This window comes from Eptesicus fuscus, chromosome 6, assembly GCF_027574615.1.
Source record: "Eptesicus fuscus isolate TK198812 chromosome 6, DD_ASM_mEF_20220401, whole genome shotgun sequence".
Taxonomy (NCBI): domain Eukaryota; kingdom Metazoa; phylum Chordata; class Mammalia; order Chiroptera; family Vespertilionidae; genus Eptesicus; species Eptesicus fuscus.
This window is the reverse complement of record NC_072478.1, coordinates 28030810-28045205: the sequence shown is the minus strand read 5'-3', so window position 1 is coordinate 28045205 and position 14396 is coordinate 28030810.

Below are 14396 nucleotides of genomic sequence, written 5' to 3'. Positions count from 1 at the left end.
TCCCGGGGCCTCAGTTTGCCCAACCGCAGAAGGAACGTGGGGGCGGGCTTTTGGGTGACTACTCGGGTCCGCGGGGCTCCTGGGTCCCTAAAAGAAACAGCCAACCTGCCCGCCCGCGATTATATAAAGGAGTCGCCTCCGCCCGCTGCGCCAGAGGCGTAGCGGGGTAGGGGTTGGCGAGGGGCGGGCTGGACGGTTGTTTTCCAGGCTTTCCGAGTTCCCCCACCCAACAGCGGGCAGCTGGGCGGGACAGGGACCCGGCCCCGGACGCCTGGGTCCTGCGGGCCGCTCCCGAAAGGGTCTGCGTGGCTCGGGAGGGGCGGAGGTGGGGAGTGGGGAGGCGTTGGCTCAGCCAACTTTTTTTCCCCTGTCCATTTCTCCCACTTCCTCCCCGGTCGTGGGAGAGGTCTGGCGAGGGACGGGGGAGGGGAAGCAGGGGACAGCGGGGAGAACAGCCTGACCCGGGCCGGCCGCTGCCCACTGCACACAGTAGGCGCCCGGGAAAGGGCTGGCCGGTGCCATCAGCCGCCTGAGGGGCTTCGGGCCTCAGTTTCCTCTTCCTCATTCCCACGGACAGAGAGGGTTGACACCTGCTATAGCTGCCGATTACTGAGCATTTCTCCAGTTGCTGGCTCTGTCCGGGGTTCTGTTTACCTCCATTCTAACATCTAATCGCATTATCATTATCGTTAGTTATTAGAATTATTACCACCATTACCTTACAGGCAGGAAACGTCAGCCACCATAGGTGAAATGGACCCAGCCTGTTCTCTTGACTTCAAAGCTTTCCTCCCCTCCCCTCCTCTCTTGATTGCCTTTTCACACAAGGTGTTAAAAGCGCCTTTAAACTCCCAAACACTGAATCGGGGAATCGGCTTTTGTAATAATAATTTGGTTTCAAGGGGAACCCCAGGAGACCACTAGAGGGTAAGTGACAGCCCCAGGACTGGAAGCCTTAAACTAGCCCCAATTAGGTGGGAAGGGACTGAGGGAGGGGCCGGTGGATACAGGGAGAGGGTGGAACCAGGGACTTTGCTCTAACGACCCTGCCTGGCATAGAAGTCCTGCTTCCTTCTTTAACCACCCTGCTATCAGCCTTGGGACTAAAAGGGCCAAGTGGAAACACCACGGGGCAGGTCGCAGGATTGTGCTTGGACTCCTGCAGATAACCCAAGTTCAGGCCTTAGTCCCAAATGGTTTTAGTCTCCCCACCCCCTCATAAGCTCCTAGTGGTGAGTCAGTTTCACCACCACCACCACCACCACCACCACCCAGCCTCAGGTATCCTGCATTGGTTCTCCACAGTTGATAACCTGACTCAGAAGGGGAAGGAACTCCTGTGTGAAATTGGTATTTAATCCAATCCTGATGACTCCCCAGAAAAAAGCAGGGGTTCTATGATTCCACCTTACATTTGAGGAAACTGAGGCCCAGAGAGGGACCATAAGCAAGGATGTTGAAACCCGCATTCACCTGGCTCCGGACCTTGCCAGAGTGGCTGAGGGTGGAGTCCTTCAGGAAATGCCAGGGTGGCATACCCCTACTCCGTGCCCACTCCTATCTGGGTAGTGAAAACAGAAGGAGGGAGGGAGGGAGGCAAAGATTTGTCCTGACACCTGTCTCTACTCCCCCGCAGCCCCCCAAAAAAATACTCAAGTAGATACTATTTCGAAACCTAGTAAAGTAGAAAAAGATTGCCCTAGCCAGTTTGGCTCAGTGGATAGAGCGTCGCCCTGCAGACTGAAGGGTCCCAGGTTCGATTCCGGCCAAGGTCACATGCCCGGGTTGCAGGCTCGATCCCCAGTAGGGGGCATGCAGGAGGCAGCCCATCAATGATTCCCTCTCATCATTGATGTTACTATCTCTCTCTCCCTATTCCTTCCTCTCTGAAATTAATAAAGAAATACATATATATATTTTTTTTAAGTAGAAAAGATTGATTCACTGTGTGACTTATGCCAGGTTATTTAACCTCTCTGGTTCTCAGTCTTTTGGAGAGAATAAAGGTAGAGACTTCCTAAGGTTGTGACGAGGGAGAAACAAGATGGTGCCTATCGGAGGAAAATCCTCAATACATGATAGATGTGATTATGTTGTTGTTATTATTGTTGTTGTTGCTATTATTATTATCTGGGCAGAGATGAAACATTTCCAAAGGTGAAAAAGTCATGCCCAGCCTGCGTGGCTCAGTGGTTGAGCATAGACCTATGAACCAGGAGGTCACCGTTGGATTCCGGGTTCCAGGCACATGCCGGGTTGCAGGCTTGATCCCCAGTGCGGGGGAGTGCAGGAGGCAGCTGATTAGTGATTCTCTGTCATTATTGATCTCTCTCTCTCTCTCTCTGTCTCTCCCCCTTCCTCTCTGAAATCAATACAAATATTTAAAAAAAAGTGAAAGAAAACCCACAGAATGGGAGAAAATATTCGCAAGTCATAGATCTGGTAAGGGTCTACTACTTAGAATATATAAAGAAACCTTGTTGTGTAACCACTATGCTACACACCTAAAAACAATACAAAATAATATTGACTGTAAAGTGTAACTGAAAAATAAAAATTTTTAAAAAGAAACCTTACCCTAGCCAGTGTGGCTAAATGGTTAGAGCGTCGGTCTGAGCACTGAAGGGTCCAGGGTTCGAGGGAAGCAACCAATCAATATGTCTCTCTCACATCACTGTTTCTCTCTCTCTCTCTGTCTCCTCTTCCTCCCCTCCCTTCCACTTTCTCTAAAAATCAATAGAAAAAAAGTGTCCTCAAGAGAGGATAACAACAAAAAAGAAACCTTGAACTCAACAATTAGAACACAACCAAAATTTTTAAATGGGGAAAGGATCTGAATAGACATTTCTCCAAAAAAAAGATATGCAAATTACCAATAAAGCTCATGAAAAGTTGCCCAACATCCTTAGTCATTAGGGAAATGCAAATCAAACCACCAGGAGACACCACTTCACCCCTACTAAGAGGGCTAGAATAAAAAGGATAGACACTAACAAGTGTTGGTAAGGGCAGGGAGGACTGGAGTCCCCATACACAGCTGGTGGGAATGGAAAATGGTGCAGGTGCTGTGGAAAACAGTCTGGCATTTCCTCAAAAGGTGAACATGGAGTAACCATCTGACCCAGCAATTCCTTTTTTTTTTTTTTTTAAATATGTTTTTAAATTGATTTTTACAGAGAGGAAGGGAGAGTGATAGAGAGTTAGAAACACCGGTGAAAGAGAAGCATAGATCAGCTGCCTCCTGCAGGACCCCTACTGGGGATCGAGCCCACAACCCAGGTATATGCTCTTAGCTGGAATCGAACCTGGGACCCTTCAGTCTGCAAGCGGACGCTCTTATCCACCAAGCCAAACTGATTAGGGCAGCAATTCCTTTTTAAAATATATATATTTTTATTGATTTCAGAGAGAGGAAGGGAAAGGGAGAGAGAGATAGAAATATCAATGATGAGAGAGAATAATTAATTAGCTGCCTCCTGCATGCCCCCTACCTGGGAGAGCCCACAACCCAGGCATGTGCCCTGACCAGGAATCAAACCCATGACCTCCTGGTTTATGGGTCAACGCTTAATCACTGAGCCACACCAGCCGGGCTGACCCAGCAATTCCACTCCTGGGGTATCCACCCAAGAGAAATGAAAACATCTGTCCGCACAAAACCTTCTACGTGACTATCCATAACAGCACTATGCATAATAGCCAAAAATTAGAAGCAGTCCAATTGTCTGTTCATCAGTGAATGAATGGATAAACATACTGTGGTCCATCCACACAATGGAATATTACTTGACCATAAGGAGCGAAGCCCTGACACATGCTACAACATAGATGAACCTTGAAAACATTATGCTCAGTGAGAGGCCAGACACAAAATCACATAGTGTGTTTCCATGTATGTGAAAAGTCTAGAACAGGCAAGTTCACAGAGACAGAAAGTGGATTACTAGTTGCTTGGAAGCTGGGAGGTGTTGGGAGGGAAATAGAGTGACTGTTATTGGTCTTGAAGTTTCTTTTTGGGGTGATAAACATGTTCTGAAAATAGATAGTGGTGATAGTTGCACAATCTTGTGAATACACTACAAACCACTGAATTAGACACTTTAAAAGGGTAAATTGTATAGCATGTGAAGTATATCTGAATTAGAAATTATACATATGTAAATTACTTTTTGATTGAGGAATATTTTGCAGCTTACAAAACTTATATCCTCATTGTCTCATTTAATTATCAAAACGCCTAAGCTATTTTAAGAGAATGTGTCTCAGTTACTACAGAAGATCATACAGATGCTGACCAAGGAAGGGAAGGCTGAAACCCAAGTCCTCTGAGTTTGATGTGTTTCACACACACACACACCACAGAGTCCTGCCTCTGTTATCCAGACCACCATCAAAACCCAGAGGATGGGGGAAGTTTTAAAGGTTTCAAAGCTTCTTGGATGATCCAGCTTGACTTCTTGAGAGTTCCCGCCCTTTTGGAGGATAACCTGGGAGGAGCTTCTCAGGAAGTTCTGGGCAGGAGGGAGTTCAAATTTCTCCAGACTGGGGACTCCCAGATGAATTTGCAAGGGGAACCCTGCCATTCTCCACCCAGACTCCAGCTCCCCCACAGTCTATGGGGTGGCTTTCTGGGCCCCTAATGCTCCCATGCATGAAGCTGGTGTTTCTTAAAACCAATCGTTTTGTTCTTATCCTGCTGCTGCCCAGGTTACCCTCTGGCTCTTGACCGCAGTGGCGAGGGCCATATCCTTTTCTTGTGCTTAGGAAGCAGCCACAGAACAAGGGTAACATGTGCTTGAGCAGTTGGATCCAATGTCTTCAGGTTTTTCAGTGGGTATGGACTGTTTTCTCAACTGTGACTGAGAAGGGAGGGGATAAGGGGCCTCTTTTGGCTGCTGTGGATGAATTTGGGGCGCAGGTCCAGGGGACTCACAGCTCAAGGTGTTCAAAGTGTTTGCACATGGGCCTGGGGAATCCTGGTTAATCCTGGAGGAAGTTCTGGGAAAGGGAGCTGGGGTGTGTTCCAATTTTGCAAAAGGGATGGATGCAGACAAGGACACAGGCAGGTTCTAGAACCCAGGGATCACTGAACTTGATGTGGACCCCATGACCATTCTGGAACATTCTGTTCAGCAGTTGGTCTGCCTGGAAGACCGCATAGCCAACCCTGGGCGCCTCCTGTGGGCTAGGTCCCTGATCTCCAGCTGACAGTCTAGTGGAGGAAAAAGATAATAAACAAATAGACTACTAAAAGAATTTCAGACAATTATCAGTGAGTGCAATGAAGGCAGTTAACCAGAGTAATTGAAAAGACAGTGACCAGGGCCTGGAAGCTGTTTTTTAAAAATGAACATGTGTCAAAAAATAAAATAAAATAAAATAATAAAAATGAACATATGTCAAAAGATGTTATTTCACTCATTAATTAATGAGGGACCAGTAAGATGTTACAACAGGTTCAAAGGAAAAGTCTAAGAACATATATGTAGGCAAATAAGAAGTGCTGGAATGAATTTATAAACAGAAGCAAAACATAACTATGCTGTTAATTTGTATTTCTGTGAGCAAGAATCATAGCCATTATTACCAGTTTTCTACAAGTTGCAGAGTTGAAAAATAGCTCAAAGACAGCAAAAGGCAGGCCCTGGCCCGGTAGCTCAGTTGGTGAGAGTGTCATCACCATACACCAAGGCTGCAGGTTTGATCCCTGTCAGGGCACATGCAAATATCAACCAATGAATGCATAAATAAGTGGAACAACAAATCAATCTTTCTCTCTCTTCCCCTCTCTAAAATCAACAAATAAAAGACAGCAAAAGGCTCAGGACCCCATAGAATCAGACATCTAGTATTATCTAGGGGCTAGTTCTTTTATTAAAGTAGTCATCAGGGACAATTCTTCAAGGTAGTATTTGAGTAGAGATCTGTGGACAGGTTCCCAGGTGTGAGGGGAAAGGCTGGGAGGTAGGATTGAGCTTAGTGATGGAAAATCAGCCAGGAACCCAGTGTGGCTGGAGCAGCATATTCAGAGGGCAGTGAATGGGCACCGATAGGCCAGGTAAGTGCTTTGGACTTTATTTGAAGTTCATGGATTCAGCTTTAAAAAGGATGGACAGTCCAGCCAGGTGTGGCTCAGAGGTTGAGCATCGACCCAGGAACCAAGAGGTCACAGGTTCGATTCCCAGTCAGGGCATATGCCAGGGTTGTGGGCTCGATCCCCAGTGGGGGGCGTGCAGGAGGCAGCCAATCAATGATTCTCTCATCTTTGATGTTTCTCTCTCTCTCTCTCCCTGTCCCTTCCTCTCTGAAATCAATAAAAAATATATTAAAAAAAGAAAGAAAAAAAGGATGGCCCTAACTGGTTTGGCTCAGTGGATAGAGCATCGGCCTGGGGACTCAAGGGTCCCAGGTTCGATTCCGGTCAAGGGCATGTACCTTGGTTGCGGGCACATTCCCAGTGGGGGGTGTGCAGGAGGCAGCTGGTCAATGTTTCTCTCTCATCTATGTTTCTGACTCTCTATCCCTCTCCCTTCCTCTCTGTAAAAAATCAATGAAATATATATATTTTTATTTTTTTTTCAAATATATTTTATTGATTTTTTACAGAGAGGAAGGGAGAGGGATAGAGAGCTAGAAACATCTATGAGAGAGAGACATCGACCAGCTGCCTCTTGCACACCCTCTACTGAGGATGTGCCCGCAACCAAGGTACATGCCCTTGACCGGAATCGAACCTGGGACCCTTGAGTCCGCAGGCCGACGCTCTATCCACTGAGCCAAACCGGTTTCGGCGAAATATATATATTTTTAAAAGAATGATTAAGATGGTGAATTTTTATTACATATTTTACCACAATAAAAAAATCAGGGTTCTGATTGTTTAAAAAAATAAAGACAAAAAAGAGCAAAGAAACGACGTTGGGGTCTCACTTAACAAAGGTTGGCCTTTTTTACTCGGCAAGTGAGGACCTTAGGAAGAAAGGAACACACAAACTACCACCCACAGCTACAGAAGCAAGTGGCTACCCGCTCGGCTTCTGGCGTCAGACCTTTCAATCCTATTGTGACCCCTTGTAGGTGAAGCGCTGATTTTGTGGGCAGGAACTCTGCAGGTGGCAGGTATCCAATAAACCTGGAATTCGTGCACAGGTACAAAAGAGGCCAGGCGAGTTGCCAGAAGCCCCTCTGATTTTCCTTTTGGTAGAAATCTCCTCCCATTCAGGCCCCTCCCAGGTCCTGGGGCCCCTTCCAAAATGTGCTCTCAGGCAGAGCCAGCACACCCCAGGGTGGCCAAACCAGGTGTGCAGGTATTGAAACACTTCAGTACTCCCTGGCAAATCACTGCTGTGTGACACCCAAATGCTTGAGCCCTGTCCTGGGACACCCCCTGAGCATCCCAGGAGAAATATTCTCTGAGCAGCAAACACTTTCTGCAGTCTCTGACCTCATAGCAATTGGGCAGATGCCTGGTCTACTTGCACCTGGGGGCTTGGTGCGCCTCTCCTCAGAGGCTACTTAGACTGGGTCCAGGAGATGGAAGAAGGCAGAGTTATTGGGGTGCGGTTGCTGCCCCTGACTCTACCAACAGCTCAGAATTCCCTGTAAGGGTCTCTTCCAGCCTGAAGCTCGGTTCCCATCTAGCTCTGGCCCCTCTCTCCATTCTTGTGCTGTTATCTGGGACACGCCCTCAATTCCAGGCTGGACAACCGCTCCCAGGAATCTCTCAGAACCACGGTGGAGTGCTCCAAAGCTGGGGGTGGGGGGGTCGGTCGGAGGAGCCTGCCTCCCTTTGGGGCCTGGCTCAGAGCTCTGTCTCCACCACAGTCTCCATGGCCTGGCCCCACACTATGGGAATTTGCTTAGGAAAGTGGGTTGTCAAGACTGGACATGCTTCTGGCATCAAGTGGGTGGAGGCCAGGGATGCTGCTCAGTACCCACCGTGCCCAGGAGGGCCCCATCCCAGAGCATGACCTGGTCCCAAATGTCCACAGGAGAAACTCTGGACTGGGCCTAACTTCAGTCCTGCCGGCTTGCTTCCTCCCTCTCTGTGCTCTGCAGACAAGCAAAACTGCTGCTTGGGGCCTTGAGACAACCCAGCACTTAGCCCATTTGGCTGCCCTCCACCCGCTTCCAGCAGCCTGTCTCCACTCTGGAGGAGCCTTGGCCTTCCATCTGTGCAATGGGCCCTCACAGGCTGGAGCTGGGTAATCAGCAGAGCTGGCCCCTGGTTGTCTTCTCCCGGAGAGTCCCCCAGTAAGTGAACAAGGCCAGTCCCGTCCCTGCTGCCCACCCCCATTGCCAGCCATAAGATGGCTTCTCCTAGAGACACTCAGAAGGGTGGTGGGGACCTACCACCAGGGGCATCATGGGGTTGGGGGTGGGGGCGGAGGGGGAATGTAGCAGCATTCTGGTCAGTCAGACCTTTCCCCTCAGTTCTTTTTTTCTTAAATCACTGAAATTTAAAAGGCAACTCCTCCTTCCCTCCCTCCATCCCGTTGCCTGCCACGTGGGCTGGCTGGAGGAGTCGCCCTCTCTCCTTCTCTTTCCCCCTCTGCAGGCCGGCTTGGCTGCCAGGCAGTAGCTTCAGTTTCACTTTGGTGTCACCGGTTTCACTTTCAGGCCTAGGAGAGAAAGAAGAAGGGGGGGGGGGGGCAGGCTGTGTCAGGTGCAGCCTCCACCCCAGCCCCCTCAGGGCCACTCACTTCCTTTCTTGACCTTCCTCTGGCCTGGGCGTTCTTGGAATCAAGGTCAAGTTCTCTCTGCATGCCCTTGGGCCCGGCGAATAGCCTCTTGGCTCTGGGTTCCTTTTCCTGTGCTCCCTGCCCCTCATAAAAGTGGGCTGAATCATGTCCACCCCACAGGGTGCTGGGAAGAGCAAAGTCTTACTGACCAGGGCCAGCCAATGTCAAGAGCAGTCCCACAATGTCCCCAGTGGAAGGTGGCGGGGCAAGGTCCAAGGCAGAATAGGATATTGGTTGCCTTACCCAGCGAGAGGCCCTTGGCCCAGAAACCACCAGGAAGGAGCTTCTTGGGGCCCGAGTCTAGGGCCTGGGTTCGGGTGACAGGGCCCCCTGAGGCTTCCTGCCAAGGCTTGGGGCTCTGTGGCCTGGCAGACCCCAGCTGGAAGCCCAGCTGCTCTGCCTGCTTTCCAGCACACCTGCTCATCTCTGGAACTCAAGTGTTTTCTCCCATGCCCTGCTCCCACCCTGGCCCTACAGGATGGGGGCCCACAGCCTGGCAGACAGATCCACTCCCATCTAAGCCTGCCTGAGAGCCACTTGAGGGCAGGAACTGGGCCCATTCACCTCTCTCCCCAGCACCCCATTCAGGGCCTGATTAAGGACTAGCCAGACAGGACAGGGGAGTCACCTGGGGAAGTCAATAACATCCTGGGAGATAGTGTGTGCACATACATGACAGGGCAGTTTTTTAAAAATAACTTTATTGAGATATAATTCCCCTACCATACTGTTCACCCAGGTAAAGTAGGAAAATCAGTGGTTTTTAGTACATTCACAATATGGGAAACCATCACCACTGTCTAATTCCAGAACATTCTCATCACCCCAAAAGAAGCCCTGTCCCCATCAGCAGTCACTCCCACAAGCCCCTGGCACTCATGAACTCACTCTCTGTCCCTGTGGATTTACCTGTTCTGAACATTTTACATAAATGGAACCATACACTATGTGGCCTTTTGTGCCTGGCTTCTCTCACTGAACATAGTGTTGTTGTTGTTTTAATTTAATTTAATTTTATTATTGATTTCAGAGAGAGGAAGGGAGGAGAGAGAGAAACATCAATGATGAGAATCATTGATCGGCTGCCTCTTGCATGCCCCCACTGGGGATGGAGCCTGCAACCAGGGCATGTGCCTTGACCAGGAATCGAACCGTGACCTCCTGGTTCATGGGTCGATGTTCAACCACTGAGCCACACCGACCAGCCTGAGCATGGTGTTTTCAAGGTCCATCCATGTGGTAGCAAGCATCAGAGCGTCACTTCTTTTCACAGCTGAGTAATAGTCCAGTGTGTGGATGTTTTGTTTATTCATTCGTCCCTTGTCAGACAGTTGGGTTGTTTCCAGTGATTCATGCTGCTGTGAGTGAGGGCAGGCTTTGAGGTAACCCAAACAGGTGTGATCAGTGCACGTCCGCCCACGATAAATGATGTACGTGGTATTTTCTGGGGGCCAGAGGAGCCCCCAGCAGAGGCAGCCTGGCACCAGGCTCTCCAGGTCTTGGCTGGGCTCTGGGAAAACCCTGGCCCCACCTCCATCCAGGTTGGCCCGATTGTGAATTCCAAACACAAGACTCTGAGAGGCTTCCAGAAGCTGGGTGGAAGGGCCAGTAGGACTGGGAACTCAGCTCTGGAAAATGGCCCCTCCCCTTTAAAGAGGAGGACCGCTGGGCTGGGGGTGGGCAGGCCAAAGGGAGAAGAGGGGAGGGGAAGGCAGGGGAGGGACAAATGCGAAAATAGGGGAGGGGAGAGGAGAGACTGGCAGGGCAAGGAGGGCAGGACAGGGGCTTCCTCCATATCGCAGGTGGGCGGGAGGCCTCCCCACACCTGTGCCTCGCCTGAGCCTTCCCTTGGGCAGGGAGCCCCCTGGGCAGGGGCGGAGGAGGGGGAGTCACACAGGATCCGATGCTGTGACCTCAGAGTCACTTCCTGCTCTTTAATGTGGGGGTGAAGACAGAAGACAGCACACCTCCCACCTCACCTCGGGGTTTAGGCATCCCTCCCGCGCTGGGAGGTGGGGCCACCCCAGCCCCTCCACCAAGCTTCACCCCACCCCGCCCTCATCTTGGGACCTCAGGCCACATCCTTGCTAACTCATCTCCCTGCCCTGGGGCCCCCAGCATCGCAGCACAGTCCCTTCCCCTTTGCGGGCCAGCCAGACCCCAGGAATTTTGGTCCCCATCGCCCTGCCCCCTCCCCCAGCTCAGTTCCAGGTGCTGTGCTGCCCGTGGGAGACAGGTGCCGCGTCTCCTCAGGTGCTCACTGCCCCTTGGATGGGTCTTTAGGGAGATGTCCATTCACAACCACTGCCCGCTTTTGTTTGCTAATCCTCACCCAAGGATATTTTTCCCATTGATATTCGGAGAGAGTGGAAGGGAGGGAGGCTGGGGGAGAGAGATGTGAGAGGGACGCATCAATGGGTTGCCTTCCGCCAGTACCCGGGGTTGGGGATCGACCCAGGTACATGCCCTTGACAATCGGAAATCGAATCTGCGACCCTTCGGTGAGCTGGCCCAGGCTCTAACCACTGAGTCTGCCCACGTTTTAATTGGGCGATTTCCTCTTGGTTGCCGGGTCCTAAAGATTTTTCTTGTATTCATTCTGGCACCAGACTTGTCTCCCAAACAGGATTTGCAAGTATTTTCTCCCACTCTGTGGGGTGTCTTTTCAGTGTCTTGTTGCACCCAAGTCTTAAATTTTTTTTCCAAGTCTTAAATTTTGACTAAGTTCAAGTTCACCTATTTTTCCTTTTGCTGCTTATGCCTATGTCCTGTGTTGAAGATTCACGGCCACGCCCACGGCCATGAGACTGGGACCACGGGGGAAAGCTGAAGCACAGCTGTGCTGAGGGTTTGTGTGGAGGTCGGGCAGCTCTTGGCCGTCGGAAGCGGGAGGATGTTTGTCCTGCGCCTGAAGCCTGAGCAAGAGTTGGAGATGGGGATGAAAAGAGAACTTCCCGGAACAGGGAACAGCCATGCAAAGACAGAAAGGCAAGAGTAAGTGGAAGACTTGTATCTCCCCCTCCCTCTCCTTCTTCACCCCAAGAACCCTTGGGCAAGAACTCCTACCCCAATTTGGGCCCCCACAGAAGGGGGGAGGGGACCTGAGTAAGCGGGGAGGCCATTACTGGGGGAATGGCAGATGCCATCTCCTTTAGTCTGTGATCACCCCCTTTGCAGAGGAGGGAACTGAGGCCCACAGGGGCATGACCTTCCTGGAAGCTGCAGTCAGGGGCAACTGTGATGCTAGTCCAGCCAGTCTAGCTCCTGCTGCCATGGGTGGGTCCGGTGGGGAAGGAGGCAGGGCGCATGGCTTGAGGCCCTCTCTCACCTGAGGCCTCTCTCTTGTTTCTCCAGGTGCTTCTCTGCGGCCTCCCTGTCCCCTGGGAAGCCTGGGCAGAAACTCGAGACTCAGGCCTCCGTTCAGGCTGCCATGAGGCCCAGGCCTCTCCCTCCCGCCCTCCTTCCTTCTCTAGAGCCACCATGTCCCGTCCTGTTGTTGCCATGGGGACTGCAGAACAAGAGATCCTCTACTTACCTGGCCTGTAGTTCAAAGTTCAGCCTCCAGCCCCTTGGTGGCCTGCCTGGGGCTGGGACACCTGGTCAGAGGAGGAGATGGGGACAGGAGGCCCCACTGGTTTCTGGTTTCAGAGTCCCTTCCCCTTCCTCCCCCTACTCCGCCTCGAGCCCAGCTTTCTGGGAAACACTGTCAGGGCTTCCTCTGAACTCTGTTAACCTGGGAGTCCTCTGCGGGAGAGGGAGGCCAGTTCCACCTTCCAGACCTGAGGCTTCCTGCCTTGCTCAGCACACACCTCCTCCCACTGCGGCCGGCTGAGCACACTTCTCCCACCTGCCCACCTTCCAGAAGATTCTGGGCTGCCCCAGCCCACACCCCCTGCCGTACGATGTCCCAGGCTCTAGACACAGCAAGCCTGGGGGTTCAAGCAGGCTGCCCCAGACACACACAGACAAGCCAGGGTCTGACCTCTGCTGCTGGCGACTGCGGCCTCCGCCTGTGTCAAATGTGGGGAGGAGTTTGGGCTAAATCAGGCGTTCTCTCCTGAGCACCTTGGACATTGGGAGTGGGTCATTCTTTATGGGGGGCTGTCCCTGGCCCCACCCTCTCGATGCCAGGAGCACCCCAAGTCGTGACAGGCACAGATGTCCCCAGACATCACCTGCTGTCCCTGGGTTGAGGGGGCATTGTCCCCATTGAAGACCCTGTGGGCTAACGACAGCTGGGAGAGCAGAAAGGAGTTACACGTGGCCACGTGTGTCACCTGAGACGTGCTGTGAGGGCAAAACCCCACCTTACAAAGGCTTCGTCAGAAAGAAAAAAGAATGTAAATACCATAGCAGTTTTTCATGTTGATTACAAGGGTCCCCCTCTATTGTGTTAAATAAAACATACCATCAAATTACCTTCACCTGTCTCTGTTTCCTATTGTAACTGCAGCTGCTAGAAAATGGAAAATGCAGAGCCCCCGCCTGGAGTCGGCCTGGCCTGCTGGTTCTGCAGCCTTTTTTTCCATGATCACGCCTCCCCGCGCCCCCAAACGTTTGTTGTGCTCACAGAAGGGAATGCGACCAGTCCAGGGCCCAGGCTGATCTGGCCTGAGATTTTTTACACGATGAAGGGCGTGGGCAGACGCTTAATACATCAAGTATTTAGATAGGTCTGACCCCATGACATCTGGTGGAGCTGAGTGATCACTTGATTCCGTGGGTCACCACTGGGTTGTTGGGGTGAGCTACTGGCTCGGAGGCACACACGCCATGGAAAGACCAGGTGGGGACACGGTCTTTGGACACATAAAGTGCTGTTGAGCTGCAGTGACTCGTACCAACAACACACTTGAGATTTTCTTCCTGCAAACCAAGCACCAAAAAAAGCGAAGAAAACACACAAAACAAATAAATAAATGAAAGAACACCCATTGTGCAAGATTCTAAAGCTCTGATTCTTTTGGGGGGGACAGAAGTCAGACAGAGGGCTGCTGGGGTCACAGGGATTGCTGGGTCCCCCCTCCCCCCCAACACAGTGCTTGTGTCTTCTCACATACTTGGCCTTCCCAGGGTTTTGAAAGAACAACCACAAGAAACCCTGACACATGCACAAAACACTTGGTCTCTCCTAAGAACCAGGGCTGAGGCCGGATGACAACTTCTGCCTGGATCCCCACATGTCAGGAGACCCCAAAATCAAAGGCAGTCACGAGTTTCACTGAAGAGCCTGCCCCCTTGCAACTGCGAACCTATAACCACGATGCTGGGCGGGGAGCAGTTTCCTAGGTCTGTGGCCCCCTTTGGCCAGGGAGTTGGGAGCAGCTAGGCCTGGACCTGAGAACTGCAGTGACTGAATGAGAGGGTGCCAAATTTGGGGATGTTCTCAGGGAACGGGGGCTGAGGGAGACACCTGGTTCAGACACACTCAGGAGCCCCACTTTCTAGAAGCCTGGTTCTGGTGTGGAGTGGGAAGAGAAAGAGCCAGGTTCTAGACCAGTGATGGCGAACCTATGACACGCGTGTCAGCACTGACATGCGTAGCCATTTCTGATGACACGCGGCCACATGCCGAGGATGAAACATTTGCGACTAGAGTCTTGGAGTTTAGGGCCCCTTCCCCCTCTGAGGAAGGTCCTGAGGGAGCTGGGTACT